Source organism: Frieseomelitta varia, unplaced genomic scaffold, assembly GCF_011392965.1.
Source record: "Frieseomelitta varia isolate USP_RPSP 00005682 unplaced genomic scaffold, Fvar_1.2 scaffold_254, whole genome shotgun sequence".
NCBI classification, from domain to species: domain Eukaryota; kingdom Metazoa; phylum Arthropoda; class Insecta; order Hymenoptera; family Apidae; genus Frieseomelitta; species Frieseomelitta varia.
The window spans coordinates 264,103-291,826 of record NW_025109984.1 but is presented as its reverse complement, the minus strand read 5'-3'; the positions used below and the strand labels follow the sequence as shown (position 1 = coordinate 291,826).

The 27,724-nt window shown below is 39.7% G+C and overlaps 1 protein-coding gene across 1 annotated transcript in view; it reads right to left on the bottom strand.

Annotated features, from left to right (window-relative positions):
• LOC122528642 (hemicentin-1-like) overlaps positions 1-19,447 on the bottom strand; it is a 145,573-nt gene extending 126,126 nt beyond the window's left edge. Inside the window, exons 1-2 of the mRNA XM_043653984.1 lie at positions 19,434-19,447; positions 14,842-15,123 (exon numbers count right to left, since the gene is read on the bottom strand). The gene's annotated coding sequence lies outside the window, so the exon portion shown is untranslated. The remainder of the gene's footprint in view (positions 1-14,841; positions 15,124-19,433) is intronic.
• Positions 19,448-27,724: the final 8,277 nt, after the last annotated feature.

Here is a 27,724-nt window from a genome sequence, read left to right as displayed (position 1 = left end):
CTGTAACGATCGTAACTGCTTCGTGACACACAGTGGTCTGGAGAGTTGATTCTCGTGGCCAAACATTGTTTTAGCCCTTCTTCGAGATTTAACCCTTTGACTACGGCAGACTTTGAATCACGATCTATGCATAACAACAGCGAAATTTTTTCGTCAGTATGTAGTCTTCCTAGAAAGATACACGTGTTAAACCAATATTATTTATTTCCTCCTATTTTGCACTAAATTGTCGCACATGCTAATAAAAATTTAAGCTCTATTCCGTGACATATCCAATAATCTGGTAAAGTACGGTAGAATTGGAAACATGAGTCAATACATAAACCATAATGTGTCCTCTCTTCTTTCCTTATGTTTTTTTACATATTTGTATCTTTTATTTGTGATTAATTTATCATCACTTTAAGGGTATTAAATGAAATAACTGTGAAACTGAATCACTTTCATCTTGATCTATAATCATTTTAATAATTAATAATATACGACTTGTTTGATATTTTTATTTTACTCTACTAATTTTAATAATTAATAATATATGACTTACTTAATATCTTTTTTTTTACTTAATTTTTAATTTTAATAATAAAACGACTAACTATGAAGATGTGATTGTTGAATTCACTTACGATTCAAGTGAAATTCGCTGCAATTACTGTCAATTGTGAAGAATTCGTCTTAAGCGTTTTAGAGTCGAAAATATATAATAAAGAAAACAGAGATGTAATAAGAAATTAAGTTTTTGTGGAACAAAGTCTTTCTCTCAAATTTTTTTTATTACACCTCCATTTCTTATTACATTTACTTGTGGAAAGTTGAATGCCGATTAATTTTTATTCCAAGCATTTCCTTTCTTTTTTGGCCAAATTATCGGGAGTATCGATTTTCAGTATGATACGATGGACTCGTCTCCGTTTTTGCACCGACAACAACCTCTCCTAACCTGCTTCATCGCACGATGATCTAGAAAGCACGTCTCCGTGAAATTCGAAGATTTTTAACGTTGGAACAAGATTTCAGCCGCGGCGTTATCAAATTATCGAAAGTCATCGCGAAAACATACAATGATGTTTAAAGAAACGAAAGAAAGAAACCGCGTTGTTCTGCTTCAGATCGATCAATCTACGGAAAGTTTCTGCTTTCAACACCTTTCAACATCTTGATTTAGCTTCAGCCACAGTGATTTCAGTTTCTCCGCGAAGGAGGCATCGACAACTTCCCACACACAGAAGATACTTTCATCGTATCTCTGCATTGTCGTCCTCTTCGGGCTCGGCTTAACAAGTCACGAGCTGTTTCCGAGGGAAACACGCAGCAATCGCGAGACAAACACACGAAAGCCGCGGCAGCTCGGCTTGGAATTGCAACGTTTCGCGTTATCGCGCGAACAACTAACTGACAATAAAGGCGCGAAGGTGGGAACCTCGGGTTTCGTAACGAGAACCCCGGTCTCGACCGATGCGTCTTAATGGTAACCGTTCGAGCAACTCTCGAATTAATATGCACGGAGGCGGAGGATTTATTCAGCTCCGCGAGTAACGAGGCTGCTCGGTCGGAAAGTTATTTAAAAGCACGCTGCTGCCTCGCCTCGCCTCGCCTCGCCTCGCCAAGCCTCGCCCCGACCTCGCTTCTTTATCTCCGGCAGATATTAAACGAACCACGCGAACGCGTAATTCGCGTTTCCTCTCCTCTCTCGCTGGCGCTCTTTCTTTCTTCTTTTCTCTCTCTTTCTTTTCTCAGATAAAGAGGGTTGCCTCTCGCGGCGAGTTTGCCGCTTTGTCGGTGCCGATCGAGGCCAGCACGATCGCGTACCAAAGCGCGTGCAATTTTCGAGAGTCCCGTATTAGGGGAATTTTAAAACCCGGGGCCCGGGGTTAATTCGATTATTGGCGGTCTGGCGTTGTATGCTCAGCGAGTTCCGCCGGCCCTAATGAAACCTTGTAAATTTCACGCTCGACTCTTGCCAATGATTGCCCGTAATGGCCTGGGAATATCATTAAACGATTCGCGTGGAGTAAAGTTCATTGGCATCCGCGAGCGTCCGCGGATCAATGGAGCCCCTGTTTATCCCCCCGATATATCTGTTTACCATTCGCATTAACCCCTCGCGCTGGCAAGCGGGTAACTCGCGGACCATAACGAGCGATCCGAAACCGTATACGATGATTCGTCGCTTTCTTTTCAAACTCGTCGACACGATATCACTGGATAGAAATTATTGAGACGTAATAAATTTATTATTTGTCTCGCCTGAGTTGTACTTAAAACTGAGAAAATGTTGCAATTTTGGGGGCACGTTGTTCCAGCGCAAGAGATTAACCACTGGCAACCGATTGCGGACCATAACGAGTGACCAAATTGTACACAATAATTCGTCGCTTTCTTTTTTAATTTGAGAAATTATTGGGATGCAATAAATTTATTATTTGTTTCGCCTGGATTGTACTTAAATATACTTAAAACTGAGANAAATGTTGCAATTTTGGGGGCACGTCGTTCCAGCGCAAGAGGTTAACCACTGGCAACCGATTGCGGACCATAACGAGTGACCAAATTGTACACGATAACTCGTCGCTTTCTTTTTCAATTGAGAAATTATCGAGATGTAATAAATTTATTACTTGTTTCGCCTGGTTTATACTTAAATATACTTAAAACTGAGAAAATGTTGGAATTTTGGGGGCACGTCATTCCAGCGCAAGAGGTTAACCACTGACAATCGATTGCGGACCATAACGAGTGACCAAATTGTACACAATAATTCGTCGCTTTCTTTTTTAATTTGAGAAATTATTGGGATGCAATAAATTTATTATTTGTTTCGCCTGGGTTGTACTTAAATATACTTAGAACTGAGAAAATGTTGAAATTTTGAGGCAAGAAGTTAATCAACTGATAACGAGTGACCAAACCGTATACAATAATTCGTCTTCTTTTCTGAATTCATCGGTATATTACTGAATAGAAATCACTAAAAAGTAATAAATTTATTAATTGTTTCGTCTGAGTTATATTTCAATATACTTAAAACTGAGGAAATATTACAATTTTGGACGAAATAATATATAAAAACAAAGTAATATATTGTATTGTTACATTATTATACAGGGTGATTCACGTAACATGCACGCCTGAAATAACTTTTAAATTTTGCGTCTAACGAAAAATTGTTCAATACAAAAGTTGTATGGTTTTAAGGGAAACAAAATATATCTGATCATCAACGTTTGTAGAACATTAACGTGCAAGTAAATGGTCCTTACTGCTCTATGCAGTTTTCATTCTCGAGACAAATTGTCATAAGATATTTGCTTAACCTTAAGTTTAGGACCAATGTGGCTTAATACTTTTTTACTTGGACTATGATTTATAATAAAAAGAATATATAGTTCAATTCGAAAAAAAAAATAAAGATGACCTCGAAAATTCAAATTTCCAAACCCCTCAACATAAAAGAATTCATATTTTGTCCTCCCTCGAAACCATTTGATACAAAATTTTTGTATCAAACAATTTTTCATTAGACGCATAATTTAAAAGTTATTTCAAGTGTGTAAGATGCGTGAATCACCCGGTATATTGTATACATTTTATATATATCGTAAAGTATGTATACTTAATCTTCGCGTCTCGATTTTCTTCATTTTTAATACAAAAATCGGCCCGATTCGTTGGCTGGAATTAATATTCGTCGCCGGGCGAGTGTGACGAAAGTTTCCTCGCGAAATGCGTGGTATTATTGAAGAAGGGGAAGAAAGTATAGAGGGAAAATGAACGAGAGAGGAGAGTGGAGGAAAGGGGTAAGGTAAAAAGAAAAATTCGCGTCCTCGGGGTGGGTTATTAAAAAAAATCATTAATTACAGAGAGGACAGGCTCGGGCGTGCGTGCGTGCGTGCGTGAGAGACAGCTATGGCAGAATCCTGCCATTGTTATTTGCATAACTTCCGAGCGCGACATTCGACGGCAAACTAATACCACGTTTTAAAGTTCACTTGCCGTAGAAATTTCCTCTCGGATACTCTCTCTCTCTCTCTCTCTCTTTCTCTCTTCTTTTTTTCTTTTTCAACGAGCCGATTTATCTTGTTGTTCGTCGCTTCTTTTTTTCTGTTTTTTTCCACCGACCCGTCAAAATATCGGGAGAGCTTTGCATTTTTCATCCGCCGTTTTTGTGAGAAAAACTAGCGGCAGAAAGAGAGAGCGAGAGAGAGAGAGAGAAACGTCGCTGCTATTCGTCCTGTATCCATTATAATAATACGACGGGTGGTCGTCGTTAATTTCAATTTTCCTCCGAAGGTATTTCGACCCTTTTAATTCGGAATTTTTTTTCTCCACCGAGTTTTATCTCCCCCCCTCCCTCCCCCTTCCTCCCCCTCGGTCGTCTACCACGAATATATCAACTTCAGAAGAACAATCGCGTTAGATTCCCATTCCCCGTATAATTTCTCTCCTTTCCTCTTCTTCTTCTTCTTCTTTGTCCTCGAATATTCCGCGAAATACTTGGCGAATACTTCTCGCGTAATTTCGAATCGTTTCACTCGAGGCCGTCGAAGAGCGAGACGGTATCAATAGCGCCGTTCCAAACTATGCCCATCATCGTTAACGGACGAAACTTCCGTGCCGGTCGAGTCTTTAAGCGATTTTATCTGGACAATTTTACTCGATTACCTACACAGCCCCTCGTACTCTTATTTTATTCATTTCCATTCACTACCCTAGCTGGTAGCCAACAGTCGTGTAATCGATGAAACTTGCAGCTCATTCAGTGTTCAGCTCCCTCGCTCGCGGCAACAACGTTCTCTTTCTCATCGGCGACGAATTTCACGGTGCGGTGTCGTTATGCACGAAATGTGTCTCGCGTGATCGCGTTAATAAAGAAATCGTTACGTCACGGGGATTGCCAATAAATCCTCGAGTCTGTTTGATAATACGTAGAGGGTGTTCTGTAGTGGGAAGTGACTCTGAGGAAAAGAGAAAGTAGCCTTTTGGGGGGGGGGGGGGGGAATTGATCGACGTATACTTGCATTTAATTAATTCTAGACGCGATAGAAAAGGATAATTACAGTAGGTTATTCCATTCCGTGCGAAAATAAGTAAAACACGTGGAATAAAATTTTTGTGCAAGATGCCTCGATTTTCGAGAAAATCGAGTTTGAAAATTGATCGATGTATACTTGGATTTAGCTAATTCTAGACGCTAGAAAAATTATTATAATTAACAGTAATTTAGCTAATTCTAGACGCCAGAAAAAAAATAATAATAATAAATAATTATTATTATTATAATTATTATAATTAAATTGTTATAATTAACGGATTTAGCTAATTCTAGACGACAGAAAAATTATTGTAATTAACAATAGGTTATTCCACGTGCGAAAATAAGTAAAACACGAATAAAATTTAAATTTCATGATAAAAAGATTTTTGTGCAAGATGCTTCAGTTTCGAGAACGTTGAGTTCAAAAGTTGATCAATACACTTGGATTGGGGCAATTTTAGAAGAACAGAGAAGAATAATTAACAGGAAATTATTCTACGTGCGAAAATAAATAAAGAACGTAGAATAAAATTTTTATACAAAATGTTTCGTTTTCGAGAAAGTCGAGTTTGAAAATTGATCGATGTATACTTGGATTTAGCTAATCTAGACGCGACAGAGAAATTATTATAATTAACAGTAGGTTATTCCACGTGCGAAAGTAAGTAAAACACGAATAAAATTTAAATTTCATGATAAAAAAATTTTTGTGCAAGATGCCTCGTTTTTGAAAAAATCAAGTTTGAAAATTGATCGATGTATACTTGGATTTAATTAATTCTAGACGCCAGATAAAATTATTATAATTAACAGTAATTTAGCTAATTCTAGACGCCAGAAAAAAAATAATTATAATAAATAATTATTATTATTATAATTATTATAATTAAATTGTTATAATTAACGGATTTAGTTAATTCTAGACGACAGAAAAATTATTATAATTAACAATAGGTTATTCCACGTGCGAAAATAAGTAAAACACGAATAAAATTTAAATTTCATGATAAAAAGATTTTTGTGCAAGATGCTTCAGTTTCGAGAACGTTGAGTTCAAAAGTTGATCAATACACTTGGATTGGGCCAATTTTAGAAGAACAGAGAAGAATAATTAACAGGAAATTATTCTACGTGCGAAAATAAATAAAGAACGTAGAATAAAATTTTTATACAAAATGTTTCGTTTTCGAGAAAGTCGAGTTTGAAAACTGATCGATGTATACTTGGATTTAGCTAATTCTAGACGCGACAGAAAAATTATTATAATTAACGGTAGGTTATTCCACGTGCGAAAATAAGTAAAACACGAATAAAATTTACATTTCATGATAAAAAGATTTTTGTGCAAGATGCTTCATTTTCGAGAACATTGAATTTGAAAGTTGATCGAGACAATTTCTAACGAGACATATTCAAAGACCAATTATCTTGAAAATGAATTTTCTTAAACGAGAAACACTTTTCACTTATCTTCCCGCACAGAGTCGGTCCGCTGTGTCGATCATTCGGCAATTAATTAATTAATTAATTAAGTATACTTGAGTAAATTTTGACTAAATTTCGGTCAGGTGGAAAAATTTTATTCTTCCTTTTCTTCTCTTTTTTTCCACTTTCTGTTAGGAACATCCTGTATCGATCGTTTCAGATTGCATTTTTGCAACCGATTCAGCGATATTCTCCGGATACTCTTTCTAGGAGATTTATGCAGTTTGGGCCTGTTCCTCTATGGGAATTTTGAAACGGCTGTCAATAACGTGACAATAAGAGCCCTTAGGGTTGACGATACGGTGGTACGCTTGGGTCCTGTTGGCTACTTTATCACGAAAACAGACAATATTCACCGTTCGTCATCCATTCTCGCATGACGCACGAGACGTCGTCGATAAGACGACTGAAAATTCGCTGGAAATTCAACCTATCGTCGAAAAGCGAAAGAAAATGTAAAATGAATTGTCGATCGAGGGGGAAACGACCGATACGCGTGCGTGCGCGTGTGTGTGTGTGTGTGATACAAACACAGAGATATCGATCTCGAGTGAATTCAATTCACTCGGGGGGGGGCCCCCGCCCGATTCGTTTCGACGATCCCGCGCGAAAATGTTTACTCTGGCGAAGGTTGTTCCACAGTGTCGTAAGTTCTTAATCCCTTTGGTAGCTCGCAGCGATAAACACACCCCTCGTGTGCCACACACACACACACACACACACACACACATAACACGTGAAACTGCATTATCTCGGTCCCCTATGACGTTCGAATTCAACATGCTTCGGATGCTCGGGACGATTAAGACTTCCGGAGGACGTCAGGGGCGTCGTATTAATAAATATCCGATTCGCTTTCAATCTGGATAACTCGTCGCCAGTTGTTCGTTCGGTGGCAACCAAAGAGAAAAATGGGGGGGGGGGAGGAAGAGAGAAAGAAGAAAGGAGAGGAAAAACCGGATGAAGGGAGGCAGGAAGGTGAAAAGAGAAAGAGAGAGAGAGAGAGAAGAAGGGTAAAACGAGCGTGATACTCGACCACGAAGACTAATGACACGGGGGCGGGCATGAAACGGGGTGTCGAGAGATCCACAGACATATGGGGGGGTGACGGTGTAAAAAAAAAAAAAAAAAAGGGGGGCGTAACAAAGAGAAGGATCGCTTGTCAAAACAACACAAACGACGTGCCGTAATTTCCTGACAGCATTGGCTATAGCTGGAAGGGCAACGCGAAAGAGAGAGAGAGAGAGAGAGAGAGAGAGAGAGAGAGAGATAGAGAGAGAGAGAGAGTGGAGCCAACTCGTGGAAAACTGGAGCGCTTCGTAGAAATTAACGTAACTAACGACGAACGAAAGCCTCCGGAGCCCCTCGGCCACGCGAGTTACCTATCTACCATGATCAATGGCACGTCGCATGCTGAGAAGAAGGCTTTGCCCGATCGCGCGGTGTGAATTTATGGCAGGCCTTGAGCGTCCGAGCTCTGTTTTATAATTACGCCTCGTAAACGAGCCTTCCCGTTAACGGGGGAGGGGGGGGGGGGGGAGGTATCAAGCCCCATTTTAACGGAAAACGTCAATTTCCGGCGTTCCGCCTTCCATCATTGTTTCGCGTGGTCGCTCGTCCCGAGAATCAAACGATTTGACGTCGGATTATTCACTCGTTCTCTCCGGGTGTCTTGCTAACCCTCTCGCCGGACTTCCGCCTCACGCGAGCCACGAGTCCATGATACTCGCCGCGATGTGATTCGCTCTTTCCTTCTGTTTTGAAATTCGAATTAAGAAAAAAAAAAAAAGAAAAAAAAAGAGAACGACGTGGAGGACGAGCGCCGTAATTTTGTCACTGCTACCAAAATGGTCAAAATGACGAGTATTTTTGTTAAATACTTTATAGACAGTGAAACAGTGTATTTTTGGAGATTCTTCGTAAAATATATGAAATGAAAGCCTGTCTATCCTACTTACAAATGTTATAAAGATAGTGTTTATTATTGTATTATAAAGTAGTATTATAAAGATGGAGTATTATAAAGACTTTAACGTATCTGATGGAAATTTTATACTTTGGACGTCGGTAGATCTAGTGTCGAATTAACGTGAGAGAGACTTCGCCACGTCGAAAATATTTGGATCAAAATTGCAATATTAATTCTCAGTTTTAAGTATAACCCAGGCGAAACAAATAACAAATTTATTGCATCTCAGTAATTGCTATCCAGTGATATCATACCGATAAGTTTAAAAAGAAAGTGACAAATTATTGTACCGATTCGTTCGATGAATAAAGCAAAATTATCAGTCATTGGTGAAAGGGAATTAATCGTTGAAAAAATAATCTAGTCGATTAATAATTTAGTCGGTCAATTTGTTAGTTGTTACGTTGCAGAATTTCATTTAAATTGAGACTGTAATAAAGCTTTAGGGTTGAGATATTTCGTCAAAATGAAACATATTCCTGGTCTGTACTGTCAGGAGAGGTTAGGGTCAACATATCTAGCGTAGTCAACTTATTTTGAGGTTAGGATCAGTATCTCGCGCCAATTAACTTACTTCGAACTCCTTCAAAATTTGTTGAACGAACAAACGATAATAAAAAAAAAAACTTTAGGTATTAATATCATTTCACTGTTCATAAACTTGAGATTTTATCATTTCTTTGTTCATCATCGTAACATGTCTCGATCCCTAACCTCGAACGTTAACATCTTGCGCCGGAATGACATGCCACGCACGTCGAGAAATTTTTGTCCCAAAATTGCAACATTTTCCCAGTTTTAAGTATATTTAAGTATAAGCCAGGCAAAACAAATAATAAATTTATTACATCTCAGTAATTGCTATCCAGTGATGTCATACCAATGAGTTTAAAAAGAAAGCGAATTATTGTATATACAGTTTGGTCGTTCGTTACGGTTCGCAATCAGTTGCCAGCGCAAGTGGCTAACCTCTCACGCACGTCGAGAGAACTTTTTGTCCCAAAATTGCAACATTTTCTCAGCTTTATGTATATTTAAGTATAACCCAGGCAAAACAAATAATAAATTTATTACTTCTCAGTAACTTCTATCCAGTGATATATCAATGAGGTATATATCGTATCCAAAAGGAGACGAATTATATCGTATACGTGGTTTGGTCACTCGTTATGGTCCGTGAGTCGGTTACTAGCGCAAGAGGTTCACCGTATTAGTGCGAAATGTCGATAAAGTGGAAATAAAAGTGGGCAGAGCAAAAAGCTGCCTATTTAAGCACGTGATTTAAGTTTAATTAACCCGTTGCGCTGGCCAACCAGCTCGCGGACCATAACGAGAGACCGAACTGTATACAATGATTCGCCGTTTTCTTTTTGAGCTCGTCGGTACTGGATATTACTGGATAGAAATTATTAAGAAGTAATGAACTTATTCACTTTGTTTTGCCTGAGTTACATTTAAATATACTTGAAACGGAGAAAATGTTTGGGACAAAAGGTTCTCGATGTGCGTGGCACGTCATTCCAGCGCAAGAGATTAATTAAAAAAGAAAGTAGATCGAGCGCCGATCATACCTAAACAGCGTGATCGAAATGATTGAAAGAATCAAACCTATCGGATAGTGCCACGTATCAATGGATCTCGCATCGAATCTTTCATCCCTTTGAAACATTTCCCGCCCGATCTCGAAACTCTTAAACCCGCGTAACTTTTAACCCGGTCTTGTTCCGACGGATTCGTTTCCTGCGACGCGATTAATCGCGCTAAACAGGTTAAGCGGCCTATCGATCGCTCGGGATTCATTCTCTCTCTCCCTCTCTCTCTCTCTCTCTCTCCCTCCTCTCGATCCCTTCGCGTTTCTCACAGGCGTTTCCAAGGGAGAAACTTCTTGCCTCGCGCAAGAATAACTACTTTCCTCGCGATTATAATACGAGCGAGCTGTCCGCTTCAACTTCGCGGCCGGCAGGGGGATTACCCCGTTTAAACCCCGTGGAAATTGCTGAAACGTGCGCCAACAACGAAACCGGTTTACTTTTTATTTTTTATTTTTTTCTTTTGTTTTGTTCCGCCGAACAAACAGGGGAGCGGAAATATTCTTTTAATCTGAAGGATGAGAATTGATTACATTCGTCTCTCCTCTCGCGATTCAGTTTCAAGACGTGACGAAATATCGGCCACTCGCCGAAAGTGACAAAAAGTCTGCCTGCTTCGCCTGTTTAATCTTTCCGGTGTTCTCTGTGCAAATTTCTATGAGCCGTGCAACTTGGGGAGCCAAGGGAGAGAGATTTAACTCTTCATATTTCGCGCACTACTTTGCAGTTGATTTTTGCTTTGCGCCGTGCATGTTTTGCGTGTTTTTTCGCGTGATATTCTGCATATTCCATCGTGTGCAAATGCATAAATATCCGCTTATCTCGCCCCGAACTTCACGCGTACGTCATCCGTTTCTAAGCTGCGCGTTTTTCTGAATTATTCTTTTGCCCGTCGCCCCATCTCGAGCGACCGTGAGTTATTTGCTTTGGAATTATCGGTGATATTTTCAAATTCGAAGCAGTGACACACGCGTAACGAAAGAGGATTAGAAAAACGCAATACACGATCGTGCCAAACCTCGGGCGAAATTTATTTCAACCGATGATTCATAAATAAATTTTTCGTATTCGGCAAATAATGGATTTCAATCAATGTAGATGTATGTAGCTCGTTTAGTCAATCCAGGAATTTGAAACTTCGATACGCAAATAATTCGGAAAATATTGAAAAGTTATTTGATTGAGAACTATTTGGATAATGTTTACCTGATAACTGAAAATTTGTGTTGAAAATAACATTCGAAGCAAACGCCAAAGCAAAAATCGAAATACTCAAATGAAAATGAAAGAGGTAATCAATGAAAATCAAAATAATATGTATCAGTAACACGGCAGAAATTTGTCTTAGCTTTTTTAATATTGGACATAACATTCGAATGAACAAAATTTGGGAACAATTTGTCAATGTTGCAAATGAGTATTTTCCTATCTAAATTAGTTATCAAAAAAATCGACGGATATTTATTTCAACTTGTGTCCGATAGACAAACTGTAGCTGCAGAATAAGAAATACTATAATAAATTAAAACTAATTACTATACTAAATTACTATGTATTACCATGTATGTATTTATATACTATGTTAAACATTACAGCACGTTCCATCAAGATCAAACGACAAATCCTGGCAAATGGTAAACAATTTGTGACAATTTCGCGAAATGAAAGAAATAAAAATCGTTTAATCGGAAATTAATTTACACGAGACACTCGACAATATAATTTCGTTATTTCACAAATAGATTCTTTCTGAAACTTTTTGAAGCTTTTTTTTTAAAAAAAGAAACATAAGGGAATTTGAGAGTAACGTTGTTTGAAAATTTCTCAAAACACTCAGGGTCTGGATCGTATATTCTCCGGTGGCGGAATGCTCTCGCCAGCCTTACGCCAATTTTCTCGATCCCTTTGTGCCCCCGGAGAGGTGTTCTTTTCCCCTCTTGGCCGAGCCGGGTTTCTTCTCCCCCGAAGGTCCACGGTGATTTGCATAAGTAACGAATTGTTGAACAACTCCGAAAGACGAAAGTCAAGGGACGACGAAATTAAATGAGCGAGCGCGCTCGAGTCGAGCCGAATCACGAATGCATGTATTCGACGATTTTCCCGGGCATTTGCATTTAGAAAATTATATGTAATTAGCGCGCGTGAAATGAATATGTCGCGCGGCCAGGAGAAAGTTCATTAGCAGTGGAATTTTGCGTGTGATTTCGACATCGACCTTCTCGATCTTCTTCTGTCTCTTTTACTCTTCCTCTCTTTATCAAAAAATTCTCCTCGTTCGTTAATTTCGCTGGATTATTAACCTCTTGCGCTGGAATGACGTACCACGCACGTTGAGAATAGTTTATTCCAAAATTGCAGTATTCTCTCAGTTTTAAGTATATTTAAGCAAAACAAAATAGGCGAAACGCATAGTAAATTTATTACTTTTTAATAATATCTATCCAGTGATATACCGACGAGTTTAAAAAGAAATCGACGAATTGTTGTATACGGTCACTCGTTATGGTCCGCAATCAGTTGCCACGCACGTCGAGAATAGTTTATTCCAAAATTGCAGTATCCTCTCAGTTTTAAGTATATATTTAAGCAAAACAAAATAGGCGAAACGCATAGTAAATTTATTATTTTTCAATAATATCTATCCAGTGATATACCGACGAGTTCAAAAAGAAATCGACGAATTGTTGTGTACGGCCACTCGTTATGGTCCGCAATCAGTTGCCACGCACGTCGAGAATAGTTTATTCTAAAATTGCAGTATCCTCTCAGTTTTAAGTATATTTAAGTCAAACAAAATAGGCGAAACACATAGTAAATTTATTACTTTTTCAATAATATCTATCCAGTGATATACCGACGAGTTCAATCAAAAAGAAATCGACGAATTGTTGTGTACGGTCACTCGTTACGGTCCGCAATCAGTTGCCACGCACGTTGAGAATAGTTTACTCCAAAATTGCAGTATCCTCTCAGTTTTAAGTATATTTAAGCAAAACAAAATAGGCGAAACACATAATAAATTTATCACTTCTCAATAATATCTATCCAGTGACATCATACTGACGAGTTCAAAAGAAGAAGAAAGCGACGAATTATTGCGTACGATTCGGTCACTCGTCATGGTCCGCGAAACCCTCAGTTGCCCTCCTCGCTGTAATTAACTTTTGCGACAAACTTTTCGGTTCTCTGCGCGAATTTTTTTTTTTTTGGAAAATATAGCTTTCCACGTTTTTCACAATTTGGGATGGAAAGGCAAGAAGAGTCGAAATTACTCGCGATAAGTCGACGTTGACGTTTGATAAAAAGGAAAGGAAGAACGAACGCGCGATTGTTGCACGATTCGTTTTGTAAATATTTCCACGGTTTTGCACATTTTGGAAAGAAGGAGGCAAGAGAAATTAAATTACTCGCGGGAAGCCGCGAATTGTCGCGACGTTGACTTTCTGTAAAAAGGAAGAAAGGAAGAAAGATCGTTCTGCAACTGTTGCTTGACTCGTCCGAATTTTTCAAGAAACTAAAAAGCGATAAGCTCTTCTTACACTGCGTAGCAATGACACGGCTGCCGGATTTCTCTGTCTTTTACAAATAAAACTTTCAACAATTTTGAAAGAAATATCACAATTTCACAATTCTTTTACAATTTGGGTAGAAGAGGCGAAGGAGGAGGAACAAAATTACTCGATGAATCGCGAATTGACATTCGACAAAAAGAAAGAAAGGAAGGAAGAATGTTCTGCGATTGTTGCTCGATTCTTGCGAATCTTGCGAAGGAAACGAAAGAGAAAGCAACGAGAAACTTGCTTTTTTCTACAAATATAACTTTCCACAATCGGTAAGAAAAGGGTATTTCACAATTTTGGAAAGAGAAAGCAATAGAAATTAAATTACTCGCGAATACACGCGACGTCGGTTTTCAATAAAAAAAAAGAGAAAAGAGGAAAAAAAGAAGAAAGCCTTTCTCACTGCGCGGCAATAACACGGTCTTCTCAAAGCTAGGGATAAAAGTTCCACCGCGTCGTATAAAACAGCGGGTTTTACGACTCTCACAATCGGAATCGTTTCCGGATAATTAACTAGAGGAAGGCAGGTGCAAAAAAAAAAAAGAAAGAAAAAAAAAGAAAGGGGCAAAAACGCGATCGCGAAAGCCGTACAAGAACGCAGCGAGGTGAAGCGCGTGCAAGATAAACGCATTATCATCCGAGGCAACAACGCGCCGTGAGGGATAAGGTTTCGCTTTGTTGATCGAATTCGTTGTAAACCAGTCGACACGGATTGAACTTCCCTTCGCTCGGATTTTACCTCCTCCCCCCCCCCCCTCCTACCGCTCGACAAAGTGACGGATAAATTGGATTCCCTTCGGGTCTTACTCTAAAATGCCATTAACCCGTGTCCCTTGATTAATTATCTCCTTAGGTGTAGGGTTTGAGAGTGAAAAAAGAGAGAGAGAGAGAGAGAGAGAAGAGAGAAATACGAAAAAGAAAAGGCAGAAAAGGACATGATGCTCGACGTGGTTCGATTAAATTTCAATAAAATCCACTATTTCGTCGACTGAGTCTCGAGTCGGATAAGCGCGAGAACTTTGTTTCAGGCTCTCGCTGGCAATCGCGAGACTTCGCCGAGGCAAAGAAATCCAGAGAGGGATACGGTGGCAGCCGTCTTAAAGCAACGCGATGCAAACTCGGCTAGCAACCGAGGGCGAGGGTGGGCGAACGGGCCGCCGAATGGAACGGGGTAGTAGCATCATCAAAGGCGGTGAGACTCACTTTCAGCGCGGGGATGTGGTACACGGTTAGTCCTCAATGGGACCAGCTCTTTGCCCCGAAATCGGTGTAGTCCTTGGTAACGGCGTAGTCCTCTAGTTGCACGGCGCACAATTACACAGCGGCGGTGGCACGAAGTGAGAGACGAAGGCGAAGCCGAGAGAGGTTGGAGAAACAAACCGGCTGGAGAACTTAACCCTCAAAGGAGGGCTGCAATCGGGGATACATGATACCCTTCCCCGTGGGTATTCGGGATTCGCGCGATCCACACTGACTCCTCTATCACTCGACGGGGGACGATCTTGGCGAGTCTTGGCAAACTGCACGACCCAGCGACTTCTTCTCGAGCCGATCGAAAGCTGCGTAATTTTCTTTTTTCCCTCTTTCACCCCTTTGTTCCCCTTTTCGCTCACTCTTTCTCTCTTGGAAAGACACTCACTGGATTCACCGTTGCACACTCACACAGACAAAACTGCAACTCTGAACACTGACCGAAAACTGGATCCGTTTCGCACAGAACGTTTCGATCGAAGAGGATCACAAGGGTTGATTAAAGCCAGCGGTATAGAATGTCTCGAGCACCAATGCTCGCCGCGATGGAGAGACGAAGAGAGTTTTAGTTTCCCTTCGCTGGCGACAAAAGTGTGTCACGCGAGGAAGAAGAAACCACCGCCACACTGGCGATCGAACGAGTAGTCGTAGTCGTCGTTTCGGGGTGTCGCGTAATCGCTATCTCGCGTAAATGTCCTCTGTCTCTCTCTTTCTGCAGCAAACTGTACGGCGTGTTCGTCCCTCGTTGTTCGGAGAAGAGGCTTCCTCCGGATCCGCGGTAGAAACGCAGGGAGAAACCGAGAGGCGCGCACACACACACACACACACACACGCACACGCACGCACACAGAGTCAGATATACACACACACACACGCGGGCGCGTGCGGGCGCTCGCGTACGCACACGGGATCGGATATGCAAATCGCGAGTTGCGTATCGCGATGCGTCACCACGGTGGTCGCGCACACACCGAATCGCCCTCGCTCGCTCGCTCGTTATTATTACGCGCGTAACGTCGTTGCCTGCGTGTGCGTGTTGTCGCGTACTCGCGCGAACCCAAGTAAACGCTGTTCGGGGCCCGAAGCAGAGACAACGCGGGACAAACGCGACACAATCGGCGGGCAGGCGGGCGGGGAAGGAGGGAGGGAGGTGGGCCGCGTTACGTTGGCTGTCCGTTCTCTCGCTTTCTCGCGATCCGTCTCCTCCCGTCCCGAATACAGAGCGAGAGCAAGAGCGAGAGAGAGAGAAACCGAAACGCCGACAACAATGTCGCTCTCTCTCACGGTTCGGCAAACACGTTCGATCGGTTAGCGAGGGCGAGGGACCCGTTGGGCTATCGGATAGAAACGTCGGAGTACGGCCGCGCGACGTCGGTAAAATTTCCAGCTAGAGCACGAATACGCACCAGCCCTAGGAGAGACCCTTAGGCCGGATCCGCGGAGTTTCCTTTCACCTCGATTTTCGGTCCCTTGCCACCCCCGCGCGAGCTGCACAGGCGCGAACCGCTTTCAGAATTTCCGAGGCTCGGCCGCCGCGCACGATCCGTGCGATGGAGAGGGGAGCGCCCTCTCGCCGCTGTAGGAGAGATCGCTCGAAGAGGGAGAGTATCTGCGTGGATACGTTTCCACCCCTCCGCAGCCCTCGCGTACGAGGAGCGAGGGGAGCAAGAGCGGAGGGACTGTAGGGGTAGGCGAAAGTTGCTCGATAGTAGGGGGGGGGGCGATAGACGGGGAAGTTGAAGAAGGTAGAAGCTTTCTCTCCACGGTTGCCTCTACTCTGCCGTCGAGAGTAGACGAGGAGTGAATCTCCTCTCTGCTCTCTCTTTCCGTTCGGCGGCAGATTCACCATGGCAGAGGGATGGAACGACGACAACGACGACGACGACGACGACGACGACAGGGACCTGTACGATCGCTACGTACGCAGAAACTAAGTATATTGCAGAGTCCAGAGGTCTACGTACTTTTACGTACGTTTTTTATCGTTATATCTCGCGGACCACGAGGGTTGTTGTTGCTGCGTCGGTGTGGTTGTTACATTGGTAGAGGTTTCCACCACCACCACCATCACCACTTCCACCACCATTACTATCGTCCTCGTTGTCGCTGCTGCGCTGCTGCCACCGCCATCGCCACCGCCGCCACCGCCGCCGCCGCCGCTGCTGCTGCTGCTGCTGCTGCTGTTGATGATGGTGATGGTGATGCTGCTGGTGGTGGTAGTGGCTGTGGTGGTGCTGCTGCTGCTGCTGCTTCTCGGCTAAGCGACTGTGTGGGTGTGGTGGGGTTCAAGGGGGTGGCGCAGGCGTTTTGGTGCACCGACGCGACGCATTGATCCCTGGAATTCGTAGGGACGGTGACTAGGGCCAAGCATGTGTCCACTTTCGTTGTGAGAAAGAGAGGAGAAGAGGGGGCTGCTCGGTGAACAGAACGAGAAGAACACGGCGACGAATCTACCGGGGGGAGGGGGCGGGAAGGTAGAGGGGAGAGAAACGGCGGCCGCGAGAGGGGAAGAGAGAATGGGTGAACAATGAGGTTGGAGGAGAGAGGAGCAACCGTTTTACTCGTAGCCCGTGTCCACACCTGCAGGACCGTTGGCCGCGATGCGTTTGAGGATGATGGAATGTCGGTTACGATTGAAAATCTTTCTCCGAAACGGGGCGAAGAGGGGGGGGGGGGAGACGGAACAGCCAGAAGTTTTGGCTTTTGGTGTTTGACGTTCTGACGGGAGGAGAGAACCTGGCGATGGATGATAATGACGGATGAAAACGAGATACCCAGGCCGGTACCGAGAGACCAGTTTAAAGAACACCCGGCAGCGTCTGCGGGCTACTTTTAATCGGGTACGAAACATCGAGCGTTCGTTTTGCTCGATGAAATATGGATGGTTAATACAGGATTTTGATGTGGAAGTTTGATTTGAAAAGTGGTTTAAATGCAGTTTTTTTTTTTTTCTCTGTCTCGAGAAGGTGGTAGTTTGGTACACTTGCGACAGAGGAGATATACACGAAGGTCGCTGTTTTTCCATTTTTTCAAGTATAATTGTGGAATTTCTTTTTACATCAATCGATACAGCGGGTCATTTTCTACGAAAAATGTATATTGCAACCTATTTACGTCTAAAACCCGTTGGTTTAGGAGATATTTTTTTTGTAAAATCTATACATAAAAGACAAGAATACAAGTATAAATACAAGAATACCGCTCTTCTCCTTTCTCGTCTTTCATACGGTGGATCTCATAAATAATTTTTCGATGCATATACAGGTTAATACTTTCTTTTTTTTTTTTTTTTTTTCCTACAGAAAATGACCTGCTACGTCGACTGACGGTAAAAATAGAGAATATACAATTATACTTGAAAAAAATAGTAATGATCTTCGTGCATGCTCCAACACGAATCTACCTAGAGACAAACTAATCGTAAGTGTACCAAATTACTGCCCTCTTGAAACTGCATTTGCAGATAAAAATGACCCTATATGTATACAGGGTGAGTCAAATGTCACTTCCTATTAAAATAAATCCGTAATTCATTTTGTCGTATATTTTTTTTAATCGCGGACGCTCTGGCGATCAACAATTGAAAGAAATAATTTTCAAACCATCACGATTCAGCTTAAATTTAATTTCAAATTGATAAAGTTAGTTTAATTATATTTTAATGGTTTATTAAAAAAAAAAAAAGAAGAAAAAAAGAAGGAATTTTTGGTTCCACCCTGCACTTACTAATATGTATACCGAAATTATATACAGGGTGATTCACGTAACTTGAACTTTGTCTTGAAATTTGTCTCGAGAATGAAAACTACACATTAACGTCCCATAGATCGAATGATAAAATATCTCCTTAATCATTGACTTTAGGGCAAATGTGACTTCATACTTTTTTTACTTGAAATTTAACATTCTTTCGATTTATGATAAAAAAAAAAAAACGGAAAATATGATTTAATTAAAAAGAATAAAGATGTGACCTTGGGAAATTTCGAAACCCAGAAACATTTGACACACGATACTTTACTTCTTTTTAAAACCATACAACTACTGTACTAAACAATTTTTCATTGCACGCATAATTTAAAAGTTATTTCAGGTGTGCAAATTACATGAATCGCCCTGTATATATATATATATACACTGATATGTATAGTGGTTATTTATGTACGTTTTCCGAGGTAACGGCGAAAGGCAAGAAAGGAAAAATGGAGGGAAAAAATCAGGAGAGCGTGTGGAATTCGAATATTACGAGATTCGGTACCGGGTCGGACTTCCAAGCACGAATTTGTCCCCACCAAGCTAGCGAGCGTGACGTTTTAATCGGCGCTCTCGTGAACGCGCTGGCCATACACCGGCCGAGTTCTTTTTTTCTTTTTTTTTCTCGTTTCTTCTTCTCGAGTTAATTGCAAGTGAAACGAATTCGCCTGACCGTCGGCCGGGGAGGTTGGTTCCTTGCTCGAAAGTGGAAGAAGAAGAAGAAGGGAGGGGAGGATGAATGACCGAGCTATAAAATTGAACAGAAGTCAGGAAGCCTCTTCGGGGGCCACCCCTCGACGAGGGAGCCCATCGATTTTATATAATGCCCGACGGTTTTGGAGTCTCGACTTTGGCATATCCCTTTCAGTCGGTCGCCGTCCGGAAAAATCGCTCGTTAATTAAGACGAGCGATCTCGGAGAGACGGCAGGTCAGAAGGAAGGGAAGGAAATTCCCGACGTAACAAACCGCGTCATCGGTGCTATTCTTCAAACCCGATCTCGCGGTCTCGCCAATCCGATAAAAGGAAAAAGAGAGAGAGAGAGAGAGAGAGAGAGAGGAGAGAAAAACCTTTCTCCGAACCGTCTTCCTCACTCGTTTCTCATCGATTTTACGACTCGTCCGATCGTCAACGCGCATCCAGGCTTCGCGTCACGCGCTTCGCGGCAAGCGCCGACACCGGCAATGGTTTCTATAAAATATTCAAGTCCAGGCACCGTACAGATATGCACCCGATGCTGAATAAATGAACGGGGACGAGGAAGATCCACGATCGGCTCATAACTCCCGTTCCGTTTCGAGCCAGATCTCTGATCCGTTCGTCCTCTACGCTCGCTCTAACGAGAGCTCTCCGCCACTCGAGGAGCGCGAGTTCCGTAGACTGGTTTGCAATGAAAATTGCAAAATTGAAAAGAGCAGAGGGAGAGGAAGATAGAGGCGGGGACGGATGGGAAGAAAAAACGATGAAAAGAAAAAGACATTGACTAAATGATCTATCAAGCACTGTCAAAGGAGAGTTGTACATATGTATCTTCCTCCTCGCGGAGGCGGCGTTATATACAGGGTGATTCAGTTTAAGTGAGGCCACTTAAATATCTTTGCTAATTGTGACGACCCAAAAAATATTTTTTTGTATCATGACGATTGTTATCGCAAAGATATTTAGGTGGGCTCACTTAAATGGACCTCCCTGTATAATCCAAAAAATATTTTTCGTATCACCACTCTGTATAACTCAGAAAATACTTCTTGTATCGTCACAATTCGTAAAGATGTTTAGGTGACCTCACTTAAATGAACCAGCCTGTATAATCCAAAACATATTTTTTGTATCATCACTCAAGTGGACCACTCTGTATAACTCAGAAAATATTTCTCGTATCGTCACAATTCGCAAAGATGTTTAGGTGATCTCACTTAAACGAACCACTCTGTATAATTCAAAAAATATTTTTTATCATTGCTTAAATGGGCCACTCTGTATAACTCAGAAAATATTTCTTGTATCGTCACAATTCGCAAAGATGTTTAGGTGACCTCACTTAAATGGACCACCCAGTATAATTCAAAAAATATTTTTTATCATTGCTTAAATGGACCACTCTGTATAATTCAAAAACTATTTCTTGCATCATCACTCAAGTGGACCACTCTGTATAACTCAGAAAATACTTCTTGTATCGTTACAATTCGCAAAGATGTTTAGGTGACCTCACTTAAATGAACCAGCCTGTATAATCCAAAAAATATTTTTTATCATTGCTTAAATGGGCCACTCTGTATAATTCAAAAACTATTTCTTGCATCATTGCTTAAGTGGACCATCCTGTATAATTCAAAAAATATTTCTTGTATTGTCACAATTCGCAAAAGATATTTAGATGGTCTCGCTTAAATGGACCACCCTGTATAACGGTTCTCCCCCGAAAACCAGAGCTCTGTTAATCATTCGTCCGCCCGGCTAACGCGATTGTTTCTTACGACTTTCTCGAAGGATCTCGTGCACGGAAGAATCGATTGCAGCCTAATTCCAGTCCCGTTTTTTTCCTGACACTCTCGACGATGTTTCCACTCTCGTTATCGAACGCCCCTTCCGGAAATCCTGTCGATCGCTCAATTTAACGATACTACTACTGTTATACCAACTACCAGAGTGGGTTCCAAAAATCACTTTCTACTAAAATAAACCTGTAATCTTTTTTATTACAAAATTAATGATTTTTAATTATTACTTTTTTAATTATGATCAAAGCACACTAATTTAAATTCATGTTTGGACTTGAATTTAATTTGAAATCAATGGAATTAGTTTTTCCTTATATTTTGTTCTATTAAAAAAAAAAAGAGAAAAACTTTTGATCCACCCTGTGTACAATCACAAAAACGTAATCCAGACCGACGTAACATGTGACAAATTGTTAATTTCTAAATGTAAAAAAATATTGAAAAAATATTTTAAAAAAGAGTGAATCGGGACGAAAATTAATTATTCGATGAAATTTATTATTTATGTGTATATGATACGATAGTGTCGTATATATATATATATTGAGAGCAGTGTTAAAGTTTTAATATTAATTAATGGTAACCAATATACACGCAAACAATATTTTATTAGAGACTCTGAAAACCCAAAGACTATTAGTAAAATTGGAAAGGGAACAAAAACTTTCCATTACTAAATGGCCGTGTAATTAATAAGTTTCCGCCTGGCAAACTTTCTGTTTCAAATCGATTTTCCCGACAAAGTTGCTTTTCTTCGTTGCGTCATTCCCCCCCTCCCCCTCCCCTTCCCCCCGATTTTATACATTTTTGGCGAACGCTATCGTGATTACTTCCAATTTTTACAACTATCTGCAACAACTTGTTAATTACGACACTAGAGAAATACAGGATAATTTTAAGAGTTTAAACGCACGAGTAGAATCATCGCGAACGGAATGAGGGATTTATAGTAAAAGTACAAGGTGGGCCAAAAATCACTTTCTAACTAAAATAAATCCGTAACTTTTTATTAGATATTTCTCTCGACATTTGAAAGAAATAACTTTCAAAGTACAGTAGAAAAATCATTGAACTTAAATTTAATTTAAAATTAACCAAATTAGCTTTTTCTTGTTAAAAGTTTTATTAGGAAAAAGAAGTAGGCGGGAAGAAACTTTTGGCTCCACCCTGTAGAAAACTGCGTTCAATTTGAACGAAATAACAGAAACAATGTGCTTAATCCTTTGCACTCCAACTTTTTCTTAACTATATATCTCACAACAAATTTTCTAGTTTCTTGTGCACACACGGTAAATTATTTGTTTAAAAGTCAAAATTACAAGTAAGGATTTCGTGAACAGTTTCATTCGAAATGTTGAATTATCGTTCGTATCGTGCATTTCAAATTAGAAAATTTTAACCGTTCAGGATTGATGTCTCCCTCGAGAATTTGTTGCTAAACAGACAGAATTTTCACCATGTTACTCTTATTTTTCTCCAATATCTGTTGCAATTACTAAATTAAAGTATTCTTGCTTTTTTATGTTTCGACAGAATCAATGCTTGATGTCTCGAAACAATCATTATCTAAATTATTACTTGTATAACAACCGAAAGCAAATTCATCGTCGTCATTCTACTATCTTCAAATAACTTTCTATTATACAGGGTGATTCACGTAACATGCACGCTTGAAATAACTTTTAAATAATGGGTCCAATAAAAAATTGCGTGGTTTCAAGGGAAGTAAAATATAGCGTATTAATTTTTCATGGTTTTCCAAATTTTCGAGGTCTTTTTTAACTGGATCGTACATCTTTTTCTTTATCAATCGAAAGAATGTTAAACTCCAAGTAAAAAAGTATCGAGCCACCTTGGCATTGGTCCTAAACCCAATGATTGAGGAGATTTTTTGACATGATGTATAACGGGGTATTTTTTGATTTATTCAATTTATTGTACAGGGTGATTCACGTAACACGCTTGAAATGATTTTTAAATAATGCGTCCAATGAAAAACTGTTTAATACAAAAGTTGCGTGGTTTCAAGGGAGGTAAAACATGATGTATTAATTTTACGTGGTTTTTCAAATTTTCAAGGTCATCTCTATTTTCTTTTAACTGGATCGTACATCTTTTTCTTTATCCATTGAAAGAATGTCAAACTCCAAGTAAAAAAGTATCAAGCCACATTGATCCTAAATCCAACGATTGAAAAGATTTTCTGACGGGGTAAATCGATTTCTTGATTTATTTAATCAGAGAAACAGCAGAGTACTGACCGATCATGCGACGGAACATGTAATTAAAAGAATTTATTAATCTCCTACTAGGTTGTCGAATATTATGCTCGGGATGAATACTTGAAGTGCAAAGGGTTGATATGTGTGTGTGTGTGTGTGTGTGTGTGGGGTGAATACTTGAAGTGCAAAGGGTTGATATATATATATATATAAGAAACGAAACTGAATCCTTCGACTCGGTTAAATATATATATATATATATATATATATATTTAAATATACTATATTTATTTAAATTTTAATATATTTATATATAATTAAATATATATATATAATTAATATATTATATATATATATTTAAATTTTAATATTTATATATAATTTATATATAATTAAATATATATATATATATATATATATATATATATATATATATATATATATATATTTAACCGAAGTATTCAGTTTCGTTTCTTAAATTTCATACTGAACGAAGAGCCGATTCGGTTTCCACGTCGAGTTGCAAGTGGCAAGAAACGCAGAAAGCAGGGAAGAAATCGAAATCGGAAACGCGACGTATGTACGGCGGGGGGAGGGGNAAAAAAAAAAAAAAAAGAACAAACTCGCTGTCTTTCTCCCTTCTCTTTCTATTTTCTCCTGTTGCTTTCCGCCGGCGTATTTTGACGATACAGAACGACGATTAAAAACGAAACGAAAGGGCGAAAAAAAAGGAAGGGAAAAAGAGAACGCCATTTTTCTACGTTTTCGAGAGAGTGCCGTCAATTTTTCTGCAACTGCAGTTCAAGCTCGGTGTTCCGAACGCGTGTTCATCGTTCCGTTACGCGGCGGCGGGGGAAGGGGAGATTCGCGAGATTTAACGAACGACCGAGTCGCGAAACGCGCGCGGCAACGGAAAAAGTTAAATGTCTTTTTTAAATTTGACACGTTCGAGCCGATTCAAGCGCTCGGGCGCTCGTGTAACAGGCTGGGCGAAAGAGAGCGAGGGGGAGGGGGGAAAGGAAATTGGACGAACCCGTGCGGTATAGGTTGTCTTGGGTTCGTTAGCAGATATACGCTACGGGCCAGATATACGCGAGTATATCCCCCGAGCGTGGTACGCGCGGCCGAGAGATTTAAAGATAGATTCGAAAGTAGAATCAGGTCATGGTACGTTCATCCGCCCTCGGATGGAATCTGTTGGTAAATCGGCCAGAACGCGTTTACGTTAAAATGCTCCGGGCGCTGTTAATACATTTAATTGCGAATGATTTCAAAATGGACGGTCGATCTCCTGTGATCAGCGAATTACGAAAGGGAAGAATGTGTAACGAACGTCGATATTTTTCGTGACGTTTACGTCTGTGATAGTAATTCGCTCGATCGGATCAAAATCTTAAATTAAATATTAACTTTTCTTTTTTTTTTTTACCTGACGGTAATTTTAATTTATTGATTTGCCTTGGTTACAGTGGATAAAATTAAATGTCAATTTTTTTGTTGATAAATCATTTACGGGGTTGTTCGCGAAAATCAGGCCACTCGATTTATCTATGTATATATATATATATTCTCTCTGTTGGTAATAGCATGAAAATCGTTCCTGACGTAGCTGAAACTGAGATTAAAGAGACGAATCGGATGGAAGAATTATTTTCGGCATTTTTTTCATGCAGGAAACAAGCATTTTTATTTCTACTCCATCACGTTGCTCTTGAAACAATACATTCGGGTATGCTTGTGATATGACCTTGGACTTTAAATTTTTTAAATTAACATGTGAAATTTATGTTTGAACGAGATTTCAGATTAGAATGACAACTGAAGTGATCTTGCCGGCGTGGATTTAATTTAAACGCTCAATGTAACGTCCTTCTACTATATTGCAACGTCGTTTCGACAGTTCTTCAGGGATGAACGATTACACGTGATGTTATCGAAAGGAATTTGTAGAGACACGACGCACAACCGTTCAACGTCGCTATTCAGATCTGCGACGTGATAGTATCGTACACGATCGGATCAAAATTTTAAATTAAATATTAATTTTCGCGAAAGTATTATTAATATTGTGCAATAATTCATTGATTTACATTCGTTACAGCGAATAAAATTAAACATTAATTTATTTTTTGATAGTAAATAATATACGACGCGAAATTGTTGGTCCGATAACCAAATTTATTGAATGAAATATATTTGCAGCATTCAAAAAGTCATATTCAATTGTTAAATCTTTCAAATGAAATCCTACCAAGAATATTCTGATATTGACTATAGTACTTAAGAAGTAATATTCAATTATTAAATATTTTGAATCCCACCAAGAATTTTCTTAAAAATATAATTAATATATTATACAATGATTCATTAATTTACCATCGTTACACTGAACGAAATTAAATATTAATATTTTTAATAACAAGTAATATATAATAAATTTGTTGATTATTGTATTTAAAAATATTATTGATTACAGTATATTCATTGTATTATATTTTCTGTACCATTATTACAGTATAGGATATTGATTATAGTATTTAAAAAGTAATATTCAATTATTAAATCTTTTGAATCCCACCAAGAACTTTCTTAAAAATATTATTAATATATTATACAATGATTCGTTGATTTACCATCGTGAAACATTGAACGAAATTAAATATTAATATTTTTGATAACAGGTAATATATAATAACCAAATTTATTGATTACTGTATTTAAAAATATTATTGACTACAATATATTTTTTTTCTGTACCATTATTACAGTATAGGATATTGATTATAGTATTTAAGAAGTAATATTCAATTATTAAATCTTTTGAATCCCACCAAGAACTTTCCTAAAAGTGTTATTAATATATTATACAATGATTCGTTGATTTACCTTCGTTACACTGAACAAAAATTAAATATTAATGTTTTTGATAACAAGTAATATATATTAACCAAATTTATTGATTATTGTATTTAAAAATATTATTGATTACAGTATATTTATTGTATTATATTTTCTGTATATTGATTATAGTATTTATGAAGTAATATTCAATTATCAAATCTTTCGAACGAAATCTTAACCACGTAATATTAATAAAGGAAATATTATAATGATACTTTTCACTATGTATATTTCCTCATAAAAAACTTTACACGTCGAACAAATCTACTCGCGCTCGATCGATCCAGAATCACCCTCTCTTTCGAATTCTCCCGATAATTTGTCGCGACGCACACGTCCAATCCACGGCCCCAACGAAATCCTTCTCGCTTCTTCTCGTTTCAAAAGAATCCGTACTTTCGCTACAGATGGTGTTCATCCCAATAAAATCAAAGCAGCGAAACGCGCATCGGAGCGTGGGCACGCTCTAGAAAAAGGGGATGCAGCCGAGCGCGGATAGAGCGAGACGATCGATCGATCGCTCTCGCGGACTTCTCGCATATATTAGCATCGAGTAGTTCGATTCGCACGACACGAAGGGGTTGAACGGGGGAAGGAAAAAGTACGATAGGTGAAGAACGGGAAGACGACGACGATGAAAAAAAAGGGATACGACTTCGCTGTTTTCGATTTTGCCTCGCGCAAAGAGAGTCGTGTATATGTCACTCGAGACTCTCCGACTGTAATTCAGTAAACCGGTGTTGCTCGGCGAAGTTCATAATAACTGACGCAAATGAGAGGGGTCTCGTAATTAATTCGCGCGTACTTATGGCATAGAATAAGGAAGGCAGAGGCAGAGACAGAGACAGGTGGCCCCGGGTGAAGACGTGAGAAGAGACACGTTACTCCGTGCTGAGCTTGCGTAACCTAGTATCTGCAAATCCCATGTCGAAAGCCTCGCCAACAAAGCAGCGAGTGAACGCTGTTAATTTGTTAAGTGTAAAGCGAATCGAATCAGTTTCAGAACGGTGCTTGCTGTCTTGCCACGTGACCGCCGAATGAAATTTTCGACTGGCCGTAGAAAGATGAATTATTGAGAAAATTACGTATTCACTTTCGAGAACATATATATATATATATATATATATATATACAGGGTGAATAGGGTGAGTAAAAAGTTCGTTACTTGTAGTGGTCAGATAGTTCCGGGGAGCGAAAGCAGAAAGCTTAACCCGTTTGCGCTGGCGACTGGTTCGCGGACCATAACGAGTGACCGAATCGTACACGACAATTCGTCGCTTTCCTCCTCTTCTTTCGAACTCGTCGGTACGACACCACTGGATGGAAATTACTAAGACGTAATAAACTTGTCCACTTGTTTCGCCTGGGTTACATTTAAATATACTTAAAACTTATTTAATATACTTTGAATATACTTAAAATTTGAGACAAAAAAAATTCTCGAAACCCAGAAATT